The sequence below is a fragment of the Acromyrmex echinatior genome, chromosome 8 (genome assembly GCF_024713525.1).
Source record: "Acromyrmex echinatior isolate Ae372 chromosome 8, ASM2471352v2, whole genome shotgun sequence".
Taxonomy (NCBI): Eukaryota; Metazoa; Arthropoda; class Insecta; order Hymenoptera; family Formicidae; genus Acromyrmex; species Acromyrmex echinatior.
In genome coordinates, this window is record NC_141859.1 from 3443531 (window position 1) to 3458039 (window position 14509).

Consider the following 14509-nt stretch of genomic DNA (forward strand, 5'->3'; position numbering starts at 1 on the left):
GAAAACCTTATTCTTATTCACGAGAAATATCGTCGATAACATGAAAGTATTGAACCGATGCTTTAATTAAACAATTTAATTTAATTGGGTCGGTCGAAGTCGAAGGTCGGATAAGAATTAAAAGATTAGACTCTCGCTAAGGATTTTCTTCATGAAATTGAGATCTCGACCTTACGTCTGATAATTAAATTCATGGTATAATCAGAAAGATTGGATTTCAATTTCGTACGTCAAGTTCTATATCGATTTCTTTTAATTCGAATTCGTTTTCACGGATTAACTATGGTAAATTTTCCACGCTTATGAAATTCCTTTTCAGAAAGACGATTTCGTTTTTACAGTCCGATTTTTCGGCATGATAAATTCATACTCGCTCTGTTTGAAATCGAGACGACGACAAAGTAACATGATTCGCAAATAATGCAGATGAGATTTAAAATTAGATCGTCGGGTGATTTGCGACGCGTGATACTTTCTCGAATATTCTGACACGAGGCCGCTTGTGTCAGCACTAAGAAGACAGTTTCGTGTATAATTAGAGCTCGTTCACATGATACGGTTTTTTGCTGGATCGATCGTTTTGCCGAATCGGTTTTTTTGCTGTGCTCTACAGTGGCAATACATTTTATATGGGAGTATTCACACGATACGATTATCGACCGTACGAGGGAGAATTATCGAATTAATCAAAAATGACGTTCGGTCTTGTCACTGCAAATTGTATACGGGATTCGGTAAAATAATCGAATCGGTCGTCAGTGGCGCGTTCAGACGATACGGTTTTTCTACCGATTCAGTTTTTACAAAGAACTTTCCACTCTTCTTAATAAGTAATCAAAAGTAGGTATGGATATTCGAAAATAATTAAAAAATTTTATTTCATCTCCTCTCAATTGACACATAAGTGTCCCAAACGAGATCTCTCATTCACAATTGAATGTATCCAATATTTTCTGTTAATTTTTTTATGACGACGGCGATAGTTCCAATAAGTAATGATAAATGTATTCACATCCATCTCGAGAGAGAGTTGATAATGGATGGAAATTTATTGGGCATACGGGAGAATAGACGTACGGTGAAATTACCGTATCGTCTGAACGCGACATTCGTTTCAATTTATACCGATTCGGTGAAACTATCGAAACGGTGAAAAAATCGTATCGTGTGAACGAGCTTTAACTTGTGCTACAGCGTTCAAGCATAGTCAGCTCTCATCCGGATAATGATGTAGGTTAGGTTCCCAAGCGGTATATATCGCAAAAATCAACATTCTTCGCGAAGCCGCGCGAGGCTCGCAAAAAGCGTAAACCGGTTTGCCTCGTAAATGGCACACGGGCGTGCGAACGGGAGACATGGACGCGCGCACTGCTGATAAAGGAGCACGCCGAGGCCCAAGCATGGAGGATACCTCGCGCTGCTCCTTTGTGCAATTCGCTTTTCTCGGATTTCTGCGGTTTTTCAGATTTACCGCGCGCATGTAAATCATGCGGCCGGGAAAGATGACGAGATCGTCCCGCGATGAAGGAAGGAAACGTCATCGCTGTGATTTCATTAAACTTATAACAGGGACACATTTTTATGACGCTAAAGGAATATATGGTTCCTTGGGATTCATTAAAGTTTTCTGTTAATGGTCTAAAAAAGTAGTTACGTGAATATAACAGAATTATGAAAAATAAGATTGTGAAACATAAAAAGTTATTCTAAATAATTTAACTCTCCCTCAGTAATGTAAAGTGGATTTTAAAGATGATTTTTTTTTTCTTTAAATTCTGATAGGCAAATTTAAATCTGTAAAATGAATAAAATAAGTACATTTCTGTTATTGTAAAAAAAAAAACACGTAAAATATTCGACTTTTATTATTACAAAAATTCATATTAAAGCTTTCACAAATATTGAAGTAATTAAGTAAAAATTTTTCAGATTTTTCCGGAATAGTATAAAAATCTTAAGTTCAAAGACCCAGGTTATGAATGGAGGATGAAAATTTCACATTGGAGAGTTAAAAATTAGAAAAATGTTTCAGGGTCACCAAGGTTCATATGTGTGTTTCAATACGAGTTAATCTTGTTTTACGTGCACCATGAATGCACCTAAACGTCTCTCGTTGCAGCACACGTTGGATTCTCGAAGCAACGCATCAGAATTTTTATTGACTCTGCTAATTCCTGTGAATATACGTCGAAACGGAAAGACAGTTGGAGAGCAGGTCCCGTTTGAAAAATTTTTTCGTAACCTTGGCGCGGATTCAAGAACCTTCTCAGATTTTAGACACTCACGCGGGATCCTTTCAGCAACTTGCAAATAGATCGTTACTCTATTTATATTCGGAACCGGTTTGCCATTTGCCCCAGTTTGCATCGATACACTTAATTCACATCCACAGCAGATCTAGACTCGATTTTCTTGATCTCGTATCTTTGCCAGCTTCCCTCATGCTTATAAGAAAAAGGAGTATCAAAAATATTCACAATTATTTCACATTCATTGCTCACGAATATAGATTCGATTCACCTGGACGACTATTTCTCTCTTCTCTTCTTGTTTTTCTTCTTCTTTCTTTTCTAATAAAGAAATGTTACAAAGCATCACGATATACATACGATGTTAAACAGGAAATATGATTGATTGATTGAGCAGGTTTGCCGCTAAGTCACCATTCGCACTTTACTCACTATTTTGAAAAAGGCTCACTTTTTGCTCATTTTTACTCACTTTTTCCATAAAAAACTTACTATTCTCACTTTTTTCCGATGAAATTGTATTATTTCTGTGTTTGCTATAATTTCTGTCTAATAAGTTATACATTTTTGCTGCGTATTTTTATTCCTTTTCCGTAAGTAAATTTAAATAATTTGAATCTTCTGTCATATAGAGTGGTGAGACTCTTTTACTTCATTACTGATTACTTAAGGAAGGTTTTTATTTAAGCATTTTATTATAATTTAGTTATTTCAATCGACATAAATTAAACCAATTTATTGAGCGCTAGTGAACATGAAAAGTATTTGTAAAGTAATAACTTTATCAGTATGAAAAACTTATTAGAAAATATGATATTACTGTTCCCCCTCCTCCTCCCCACCCCTTCATATATAATCCGACAATAATCGACATATAGAGGAAAGCCCTCTATTATGAGATAGGCGCCTAATATGAGATTTCTGTTAAATTAATAAACGCTATCTATTGGTACCACCATAAATTTATTGGATTGTATTGCTCTTGGATTGAAAACTATTTAGTAGGAAATTCATTAGATCATGCTTGAAATTTAAAAAAAGATTTTAAAATTTGGATGTCTTCAAGTTTCATTGAGATGAGGCTTTGAACCTTGTTTAGTATTTAATAAATAAATATTTGGCAATAAATTCTTTATGTAGTAATAGAGCAAGTCGTACTAATAAAAAAGGACAACCGGAATGAACGTCGAATTTCTGCGATGCTTGATTCCAAGTACCTGAAGATGAGTTCTGGGTATAATCTATTGCATGCTCATTTTTCGCATACACTGGTTGTTTGTTTGAATTTTAGAAACATTAAATACAGTTTTTTAATTGCAATGCTCATATACTTTGCGTTTTACTATCGATTTGTCGGGGCATCTCATATTAGAAGCACAATTTTTTGACTTTGCGGTTTGCTCACTCTTTACATTTCTTCAATTTAAAAAAAAATGGAATTAGGATTAAATTTTATAACATTATCTTAAAGTTTATTAAATTCCCTTTAAAATGACCTATTATTTTTTTAAATTCTGGCCATAGACTTCTAGTATTTACTCAAAATGACAAAATGAACTCAGTATCTCATAATAGCAGAGTGAGAGAGAGGGGGGGGAAGGGGGAAGTAGAAAAAAAATGAGAGCTTTGACTCTAGCCCTGACTCTTGCGACGGGTGGCAGAACAACGAATTTCCGGTTTCATCGTACATTGACCCTACCGTGCTCGAGAGACCGTTCTATGTGGGTTATGTTTGTCTATGCTTTCTCTCCGACGCCGAGAGAATCCCTTATCCCCGCCGACAAAACCGACCGAACGACTGCCGGCGGCTGACGTCACGAAGGCGTACGCAACATCACGTAAAAAAAAAAGAGAAAAAAGGGAGCAAGAAAAAGGAAAAACGTCGCGGCTGGCCGCCGCCGTGCCTCCTCGGCCGCATCATCGTCGAGATCGCTATATTCGCATTTAGCGCGCTCTAAATATGGCTATCCGATTCTCACCACGTTTACGTGGTACGCTGTTTTTTTTCGTTCTGCGCAGTTAAGAGAAGCAGACGGTATGGTACGTGCATACACGTATGCACGTATGTGGAACGCTAAACAAAGACGGTACGAAGGATCGGACTTAACGCCGCGTGAAGCGCGCATCCGTGTCTCGCGTTTACCGCTAATCGCGGCTATCCGATCGTCGCGATAACGTCGTACGTGATCTACGTGTTAAAGTGAAGTCAACCTTGGAGATCTGACGGTACATTTATTGCTAAACGCGGAATGAATTACGAAATGCGAAATTTTTTTTTTTTTTTTTAATGGGTCCAATAAAATGTTTTGCAATGCCCAGGGACCAGTTTTACCTACATAACGTATCAATGGAGACCTTATAACAGAGTCTGACTACGAGCGATTTTGTTAAAATTCTACGAGAGAGAAAGATATATATCATTTTTTCCTGTATATCTAAGAAACACGTAAAAGTCAACAAAAAATTGAAATAACTGTATTTTGATTCTCTCAATAAATAGTTAAATTTTATAATGAAAAATCATCATTTTGACTTTTATTGACTTGGTGTGTTTCTTGATACTGGGTCTGTTGGCATTGTTTGTATTTTTTGCACTCGGCATCTTTGCTTCCTTTGTCTTCAACGTCCGAATACATACTCGTATTTATCTCCTTTTAAGTACACAAATTTTGAAGGATTTCAAGCAACGTCAATAGACCTACTATCTCTACTCTAACTATACTGTTTCACACTCTATATTTAATTAAGAGTATAGATTGAGACAGTAATAAGTCAAAATGAGTAATATAGAGGGAGAAATTATGTATTTCTCTCGTAGAATTTTGATAAAATCGATCGTGGCCAAACTTTGATATAAGGTCTATACATGAATAGTATCAAATAGAAATAAAAGTATTGGATAAACGCATTTAATTTTAGAATAACAAAGCAAAAACGAAAAAACTTGTAAAAAAAACAGGGTTGGTAAAGACTGTTTTTTTTAAGAATAAAACGTACTGTGTTTTTTCTTAAATATGGTTTTAATGCTTCAAATATGCTTTAAACAGTACTATAAAAAACATATTTAAACAGTACTATAAAAAACATATTAAAAACATATTAAAAATAATGAAGCTTTTAAAACTGTTTAAAACACGTTTAAAACATGTTTTTTATCAACCCTGAAAAAAAATTCATGTACAGGCGTGGCAAGATGCGGGTATTGGGACTTGGTCTCGCCATGTGAGAACGGAATTTGAAGCTGGTAGAAATGTCAGAGGCGACAGTGAATATGCTAAAAACATCGCTCTCCCATTATTAAAAGGCTGACATAATCGGCGACGAAGAAACGCGACTGGCTCGACGTGGCCACGTAGAATACCGCTTATGCGCGCTACGCAACGCAACGCAACGCAACACAACGCAGCGATACGCTTCACCGAGTAGAGTTCGCCAGCCAGTCAGCCGCACGTTTTTTACGTAACGCTACGCGTAACGCTGACGCGCGTGACGTCAGCGCGTTCGGCGTCGAGCCAGCCGACCGCCGACAACGACAACGACAACGATAACGACGACGACGACGACGACGATGATGGTGATGGTGAAGGAGGTGAAGCGAGCGGCACGGCCACTCGGAATTCTTGCGAAGAAAGCACGCAACGGGCATAGCCGAGCGCGACCGAACGTAGCCTGCGACCGAACATCGTGTTCCTCTTCCTCCGCGCCTCACTTCATGGCATACTTGCAACGTCGAGGTGGCAACGTCGCGAGCGTCTGTTAGGTTCAAGGGTACGGAGTGGAGGTTGGCTTCGTCTCGCTACCGCCCGTCGCGGCGGCGGCGACCGCGACCAGCGCATTGGGCCGTTGCTTTCGCGCGCTCGCGACTCCGCTTCGTTCAACGGGAAACTTGGTAATATTTGTTCTACAATACTCAATAGGATTATAAGTCGTAAGAATATTGATCAATCACAGTCGAATATGATGAAAAAAATCGACTATTGATTAATTTTTTTAAGCTCATTCTGCAATTGCATAGTATAAGTATAATTGCAATTGTAAGAATTGATCAGTCACAGTCGAATATGAGAAGGATATCCGAGTATAATTGATCAATTTTTACAAATACTTACAACTACTTACGACTACATTTTTTTAAAAGAAAAAAAATACAGTGCCTGTTCCCATGAGTCCTATTTCTTTTATTATTACTTTTAAGATAGGGAATTGTGATATTTTCAAATCTTTGTCAAAAAAAGATTATTTTATTGAATTGAAAAAAAGGACGCTATTTCTTAGCTGATTATATCTTAGCAGATCCTAATTTTTTTCTGAAAAAGAAAAATGAAAAAAAAACTACTTTGAGATATCCAAATTGTTGCAAATTTAGGGCCGTGACATATATCTTTAAAATCACAATGCATCAGAGAATCAATTTATCACTGAATCCTTGCTTTCTTTCCACTTCACGGAAAAGAAAAATTGTAGTTGATCTTCTTATGCACTATATATATACCCAATTATAGAACAGACTTTACGGCTCACGGCTTACGACCCTATTGTAAAAGAGGCATAAAAGATGCGCGTACAACGTCATCTCTTGCGCTTTGCGAAAGGCATGTTCTTTATAGAGGAGTTCGTTGCAATAAACGAGCGAGACTGCAACGAGCGGCAGCGTGGGTGAATGAAAGAGATAACGTATTTGGACGATTCTGATGCTCGATAGCGCAATTATTCTTTATGAGCCAATCGATACGCCTAATGCCTTTGTGTCATTACACACTAAAATAAAAGTCTGATTGCATTAATTTTGCAGAATTTTTTGGTTGAAAATGAACAAATTTTAGAATTTTTTTATTGACTCTATTATAATTTCAGTTGAGAATTGAACCGAAATAATCAGAATCTTCTAGTTTGTTTTCAACCAAAAATTTTTCTCAGTGTAATGAGAAAAAAATGCCTTAAATATTTATTTGTGAGATATATGTTTATTTCACTCTGAAATAAATCCTTATTTAAATACAGTGAAATAAATTTTATTTCTAGCAAATAAATCATCTATTTTGTTTACAATTTGTTTTACAATTAATAAGAAAAATAAGATATATTTGACAAAAATATATATTTCGTCGTTACAATTAAATTTTTTAATAATCAATAAATATTAAAGAAGACGTCATAAGTATTATAACATTTACATCTTGTTTCCTATTTTTTTCTGAGTGAGACTTTAATCTCGATTATATAATTTACTTTTTATTTTTTTTTTTATTCTAATAATTGGAAAAAGATAAAAAGATAAATTTAATCAAGATTAAAGTAGTTAATCTCTGATAAAAATGAACTTTAGTCTTTTAATTTTTTAGTATCTATTTTATGTTTATGCGTTTTTATATTTCTAAAATATTACGTCTCTCTCATCGAAGAAGATTTAAATAAAAATCTTATGAATATTTTTAAGAACTTAATTATACAAACTTTATCTTTCTTTATCTGTGTAATATAATATTTTTCAATTATTTTTTTTATCTTTGAATCAATAAATCGAGCTATTAAATCTGTCGAAAGATTTAACGTCTGACATGTACCTTGAAGCAAACGCAATAATATAAATAAAAAGACAGGTGATTCAAAATGATAACTTTTAGGCACGTGCATTTTTAGGCACAGATACGTGTTGCTGCGTTTCGTGCGTCATACAGACGAGACAATATATGTTTCGTTGTGGTTAAAGGGGCATCCGGTCTTTTAATTGGATTCCCTGAATTTTCAAGCGTCGAGAATATTGCTCCACACATTCGATAGATTCACGACTATTGAAGACAAAGCGCAATCAATATTTCATATATGATCAATTACGACGTAACAATATGAAACGGTAATTCAATCTATCTGAAAGATTCATTTATTGAGATTAAAATATGCAACTCTTTGTGAAATATTTATTGTAGATTATTTAATATTCTTTCATATATTCGGTCTATAAGAGAAAAATAAAAAAAGCTCTTTTCTTTGAATTTAAAAGATCACTCTGAACACTAATTTCAATGTGAATAAAAAAAAAAGTTAATTTTGTAGAGATCAAAAAGAAAGATTTTTTCACATCCAGTTTTTCTTGAATTTTTTAGCATTCAGAAACTTTTAAAATACGAATATTAAATATTTCAAAATATTTATAAGCTTTATAAAATTAAATTTATGATTATATACAAATTAAATTTTTTATCTTTAATATTTTGTACACTTGATTTAAATATCTACTATAAATTATTAATATGATGCGGACGCCCGAACAATGAAATCTTCGTTGAACTTTAATGATTTATTACTCATTCGATACTCTCACGATTTCGCTCATGATTCGAAAATACACCTCGTTAATTAACTATCATAAGATATATGAATAAAGTATTTATTGATGCTGACAGAAATAAACTTCGGACGCATGTGGAAAAGAATAGAATTTGAGATAAGAAGATATCTCTTTATCAGGACAATGACGCAGTAACGTACGAGGTGAAGATGCAAAAATTCTCAGGCACCCTAGACAAATCGTGCCCTTTGTCGGCAATTCATATTATACATTGCGCATTCATTGAATAACATCTGCTTAAATAGTACAATGGTCTTACGAGCGCGTACCGTTGAGTCCTTTTATTGCGTCTCAAAGAACCTCGCCGGTTCTCGAAAAGGGTCGACCCTTCGAAATCTTTAAGACGACCGGGGCCTCGACATCTGTCCTCTTCGGCCAAAGTAGGGAAAGGGAGTTCCGCACGTGTCTCTCTCTCTCCCCTCCCCCCCCCCCGTACAGGAACACCCGAAACTGTGGCTCATTGTGTAGGTACAGCCCGCGCGAAACGGGAAGTGGCAACTGACATCTGCTTTGCGTCACGCGTGATTTGTGGGTCGAATATTATTTTTGGAAATTCTATGAGCTTCATCGTTGCTACAGCCGTCAAATCGTCCTTTAAAAAGGTACGACATGAACGTCCAAACGTGGAACGACGTAGACAAGGAAGAACGTTTCGACAACGGAATTAAATCGAAATGCTCGGAAATTATTAACGTCGATAGAGTATAATTAACATACGTAATACGTATGCAATTACGTATCTTTGGAATTCAATTTAGGCAAAATTCGGAATAGCTGAAGCGTCCGTGATGTATCAGCTGTCGACCAAGAGTGAAAAACGTCAGCCTCTTTAGCTCAGTGGCAGAGCACTGGTCTCGTAAACCAGGGGTCGTGAGTTCAAACCTCACAGGAGGCAAATTATTTTTGTTCAACGTTCTGCAATGTTTTTCTACAATGTTTCACGCAATCTGCACTGAGGAAAATATATAGTCAATTTTAATTAATATTTAATTGAATATCGCTAAATATTTATTAAAAATACAGAGATATATTTATTTGATACAAGAACCATTAATTTAATTTAACAATATCTTTCTTTTTATTGAACAAATATTTATTAAAATTGACTTATTTTTTTCTCAGTGTGCATATTTTTATTTCTTACCTTGGTCTTGACGAATTATTAACTCTTATATAGTAAACTTTTAATAGAAAAAAATATATATATAAAATCTGATACGCAAATATTCAGAAACATTAATATTGAATTCCAATCAACCAACAATATCATATTTTTAATCTAATTTATTGCAGATTGAATAATAAAATTAATTTGCCTTTATATTTATGATTTAATTAATTAAGAAGTACTGTTAACAGATCAATAACCATTCTGCCCTAGCGAAAAATGTATCTTTGTTAAAGTGTAAAGGGCGAGAAGAATAGCGCTGGATCGAACGGATCGGCCAAATCCGCGATAAAGGAGCGATTTAGGGATATCCCGAATGCGAAGGACGAGATAAACTCCGGCAATTAAAACGAATCGCAAGCCGAAGAGATCAGGAGAGAAAGAGCGAGGAGAAGACGAATCGGCATTCGGTCTGCATTCGCGGTCTCGGACACGAATGCGACCCACGTATATCCGAGATGGGGGGAGGATACCCGGTCCGGTTCTCGATATTCAAGAGGGTTACCCCGAGCAGCGCGTCGTATCGTTTCCGTAAAACGTTCGCGAAGCAAGAAAACCGCGAGAAAGAGAAAAAGATCGAAAGAGAGAAAGAGTGAGAAGCACAAAGCGAGAGAGATCGGAGAGGTGCATGTAGGGGGTCCGACGGGGGTTATACGAGCTACGAGCGGAATCGCGACGTGGGAGGAGGGGAGAGGGGGAGGGGGGGGGGTTCCTGGGAATGTTCGCCTCCTCGGCCGTTCTGCCTTCTACTCTCCATCCCCTTCGTCTTTCCCGTTTTCACAGCGCCCGCTGCTGCCGTGATACCGAGAGCGGAATACTAATTTTTACGCCGGAGACATGAAGAAACGTGCGCGCGCGATCGATCCGTCGGTGCCACCGCCACCTTCCGCCGAGGGTTGCATAGCATATAGCGCATCGGGGGTGCATGACCGAGTGCTGCGTTGGTTAGGGGTTAACAGCGCCCTGCATGACGCAGCCTTCTCTTTTCTTCTCCCTCCTTCCCTCCCTCCCCCTCCCCCTCCCCCCTCTCTATCTTTCCCTTTCTCTCACACAGCGACGTGGAATGTCGTTAACCCTTTGCGCTCCGCTTCGCGTATCTTATGACAACGTGCTTTCGCTGGCATATCGATGCCTCATCGACGACCGACCGGCTGTTGAATAAAAAAATTTTCCGTTGTGTACGCGCATTTCAAGAAAACTTTCTGTTGGAGGTCGATTGTGTTATCTTGGAATGAAGTAAAAATGACAAAAGTGAGCAAAATATAATATATTCACCAGAATATTCACAATTTCATTGTCATCTAATGAATTTTCTCACTTTCGTACTTTTCATTTTGTTTGAAGATACACAATCGATCCCCTGGGCTGAGGACAATATACGTAAAATGCGCAGAATGATGCGCAGAAATGAACTTCATTGAGTAGTGATAGAATTGCATAAATTAATATAGATAGAATTTACAATTTATCATCTAATTATTCAGTATGCAGAAGTAATCTTATCGATGTCATAAGTACAATTATTGTATATACTTCATCTACTTTTATTAATTTTTTGATACATTATTGAAAATTTACATGATTTTTTGCAATAAATAATTTAGTTTTTATTTTATTTAATACTTCAAAATTAATATTATTTTTTATATGCATTCACGTCTCATATTTACTTAGCTAACAATATTTCAGTCATAGTGAAAGTAAATTTTAATCAAAGTAGTTCGATTGCCATTGCGTAAACAAATAGCTCCGAGAAGAGATTGCGATGAAGATTTACGAATTATTCCGCGTCTCTTCGTTCAATCACGAAAAGACGTGCGAAAGGTCTATCAGTGATTCGTGTCACGTTCTGGAGCGAGTTTAATTCGTCGAGGAATATCGTCGCAGCCTCTTCTTTTGCGTGCGGGTCTCGTAAAAGGCGTGAGCTTCTCTCCGATCGTGAATCCGGCCGCATAGTAGATAGTTACAGCACTGGTCGCGATTCAAAACCGGTTTTACCCGATCGCAGGACTTTAGGCGATTGTGTTTGCGACGTGGGCGAGGTAATGGTTTGTCGAAGTGAGGTGAAAACGTCCAAGTAGCTTGGTTCGAAGCAAAAGCGAAGGCGATCTCGGGCGCTCAGCAAGACACCAGGCAGATTCGACAACAAAAAGGGTACAAAGGAGGGTACAAATTTTCGAGGGTTTCCTCGACGTAAGATCAAGGATCACTACTACGAGATGAAACATTGCTTGAAAACACACACTGAAAAAAATACTAGTTTTGATAAATATTTATTTGAAGTTCTAAATAAATATTTTCTAAATGTAAACTTGTATATTTATTTGAAAAGAATCATTAATTTGTAATATTCATTATTTGAAAAGAATCATTAATTTGATTTAACTATCATTTTTGGATTGAATAAATATTTATTTACTTAGTAAATGTTTACTTAGTATTATTTGAAGAAATATTAAGATTAGTAATTTTTTTTCAGTGTAATCGTTTGAAATCATTCATCTTGTTTACGCCGAGATTTACATACACACGGCCTCATGTAACATTTTTTTCCTTACATTTTCTTGTTTGCTGTTTTACGTATTGCTTTTTATCATATTCACGTGCATGTTAACCCGACGTCATTGTGGCCGAGACATTTTTAAACATCTGTATTTTCTTACATACTTCGCAGATTTTAACTAACCGCTCTGTGGCTGGAGCTAAGACTTTCTAAAACCATTGTTGACATTGAGAGAATAGGCCAAAAAAATATTCGGGTTATCATGATCCACCTTAACGTTCGTGTAACATTTTAGCACCACAATGACGACGGGTTAATATGCATACGGAACAACTGCCTTCGGCAGTTATCGTGCGAAAGATTTACATCCCTCCCCCTCCCCCCCTTTCGAAGTCGACCTATCTTGCGAGGAAAATGCAAATTCACCTGATGCGGCGTGCATTTCATCGGATATTTCTTCTCACATGTACGGACAGTTTAAAGCTGCAATTTCGCGATATCTACGTTTATCATATTTCATGTTTATCGCGAGCTTAGACGCTGCGATATTTCGCAGAGGTGCATCATGACGTATTTAACATTAACTGCTAAGAAAAAACTACTTTCATCGCTCGATCTTTCAGGAAATCTTTCACGCTGCTGTGTTGTTATATATATATATATAGACGCAGATTTTCTGCATTTAATTTACAAATAAATGGATGACGAACGTACAATACGTCAATGTTAATTCTCTTAGTACACACCATGATATCCAGTGTTTTACTATCTTTTAGGAAAAAGAAACTGATTAATGTTCTGATAAACTGATTAACTCTGTAAATTACTGATGATATTGCATAATGAAACATTATCACTTATTGATGATATATTATCACTGATGAAATATTATCATTTACTGTATAGTTAACAGTTTATTGGAACACTAATCAATGTTTTTTCTTAAATGATATACGATGGATCGTTTGTATTCGGGTTAATTTTCCTCACTGTATGTAAATGTACAACAATTATTAAGTTTCTTTCAATTATTAAGTTTCTAATTCTTACATATACTTTAACTATAATTGGTATTTGCTCTAAAATTTCTTTAACCGATATTCGCGAATAGTGTATACTTTAATTAATGTATTTTTGTTTAAAATTAACATAATTGAATTGTTGAACGTTTTTCTTTTTTTTTGAAAATCCACAAGGAATAAGATTTATATAACTTCAAATAATACAAGACTGAGAAAAATATATGTTTAAACAATTTTTCACAACGCAGTTGAAAAAAATGTCAATTGGATTTGCGAATATCAATTAAGGTTATCATTACATCGTCTCATTACTTTAAGTCGAACGTGCGACAATTCAGAAGAACTACACATACACGAACTTTTTATACATACGTACTTTACACACAACATTATTTGTATACACGGCGAGGTTCGATTTTGAAACGAAGTCAAGATGTAGATCCTTTAAAGGTATTCTTATCTTTAATTTCTTCTGATATTTTTCGAGTGTCTTTCCATTATGTAGTTTTGCTCATTATGAAGTATATAATAATTGTGTAATTAATTTTTATCATATTTTATCTCAATACTATAATACAATTGTTTTCCGCGGTGATACGCAAGACGTATGAAAAAATTTTTTTTTGACGCGTTCACATCATTCCATTAGTTCTAGTAGCTTAAAATAAAAAAACCAAAGAAATTATTAAATTGTAAGAGTTACGCTATTACTGGAACACTATTACTAGAATATAAGAAAAAAATTGAAAATCGTTGAAACGGTAATGTTTTGAAAAATGGTATTGATTTTCACCTCTAAATTTGTTTTGTTTTTTTTATATATAAAAATTTTTTTATAATAAAATGGAATAAATTAAATTCCGTAGTTCCAGTAGTAATAAAAGAACATATACTAAATGGACACGCAAAAATTCAAGTCGATTGGACGCTTAGTTTTCGAGATATTATGTCAACGCGATTAAAAAATGCTGTTTTGAGAAATGCATTTAAAGTTTCAGCTACGATTTACAAATAGATTAATTGTAAACAATAACTTACAGCTATCTCAGTCTAATCAGTTATCGGCTTTGGTAATATATTTTCAAAATTACTTTTGTAATAAAATGTAATAAAAATGTAATAAAAAAAAAATTGATTTTTTTGACCCGACAAAGGAGAATATCCTCTTAAGGGTTAACAAAGGGACGATAGAGACTATTATTTAGCCAAATTCTCCTT

The 14509-nt window shown here is 35.5% G+C and overlaps 1 protein-coding gene and 1 non-coding gene across 5 annotated transcripts in view; both read left to right on the top strand.

Moving 5' to 3' along the window:
* The window catches only part of LOC105150185 (uncharacterized), a 100651-nt gene that overhangs the window by 8557 nt on the left and 77585 nt on the right, over positions 1 to 14509 (top strand). The gene's annotated exons all lie outside the window — the stretch shown is intronic.
* On the top strand, positions 9422 to 9493 carry TRNAT-CGU (transfer RNA threonine (anticodon CGU)). Its single transcript has one exon. It is a non-coding gene; the product is annotated as a tRNA-Thr (tRNA).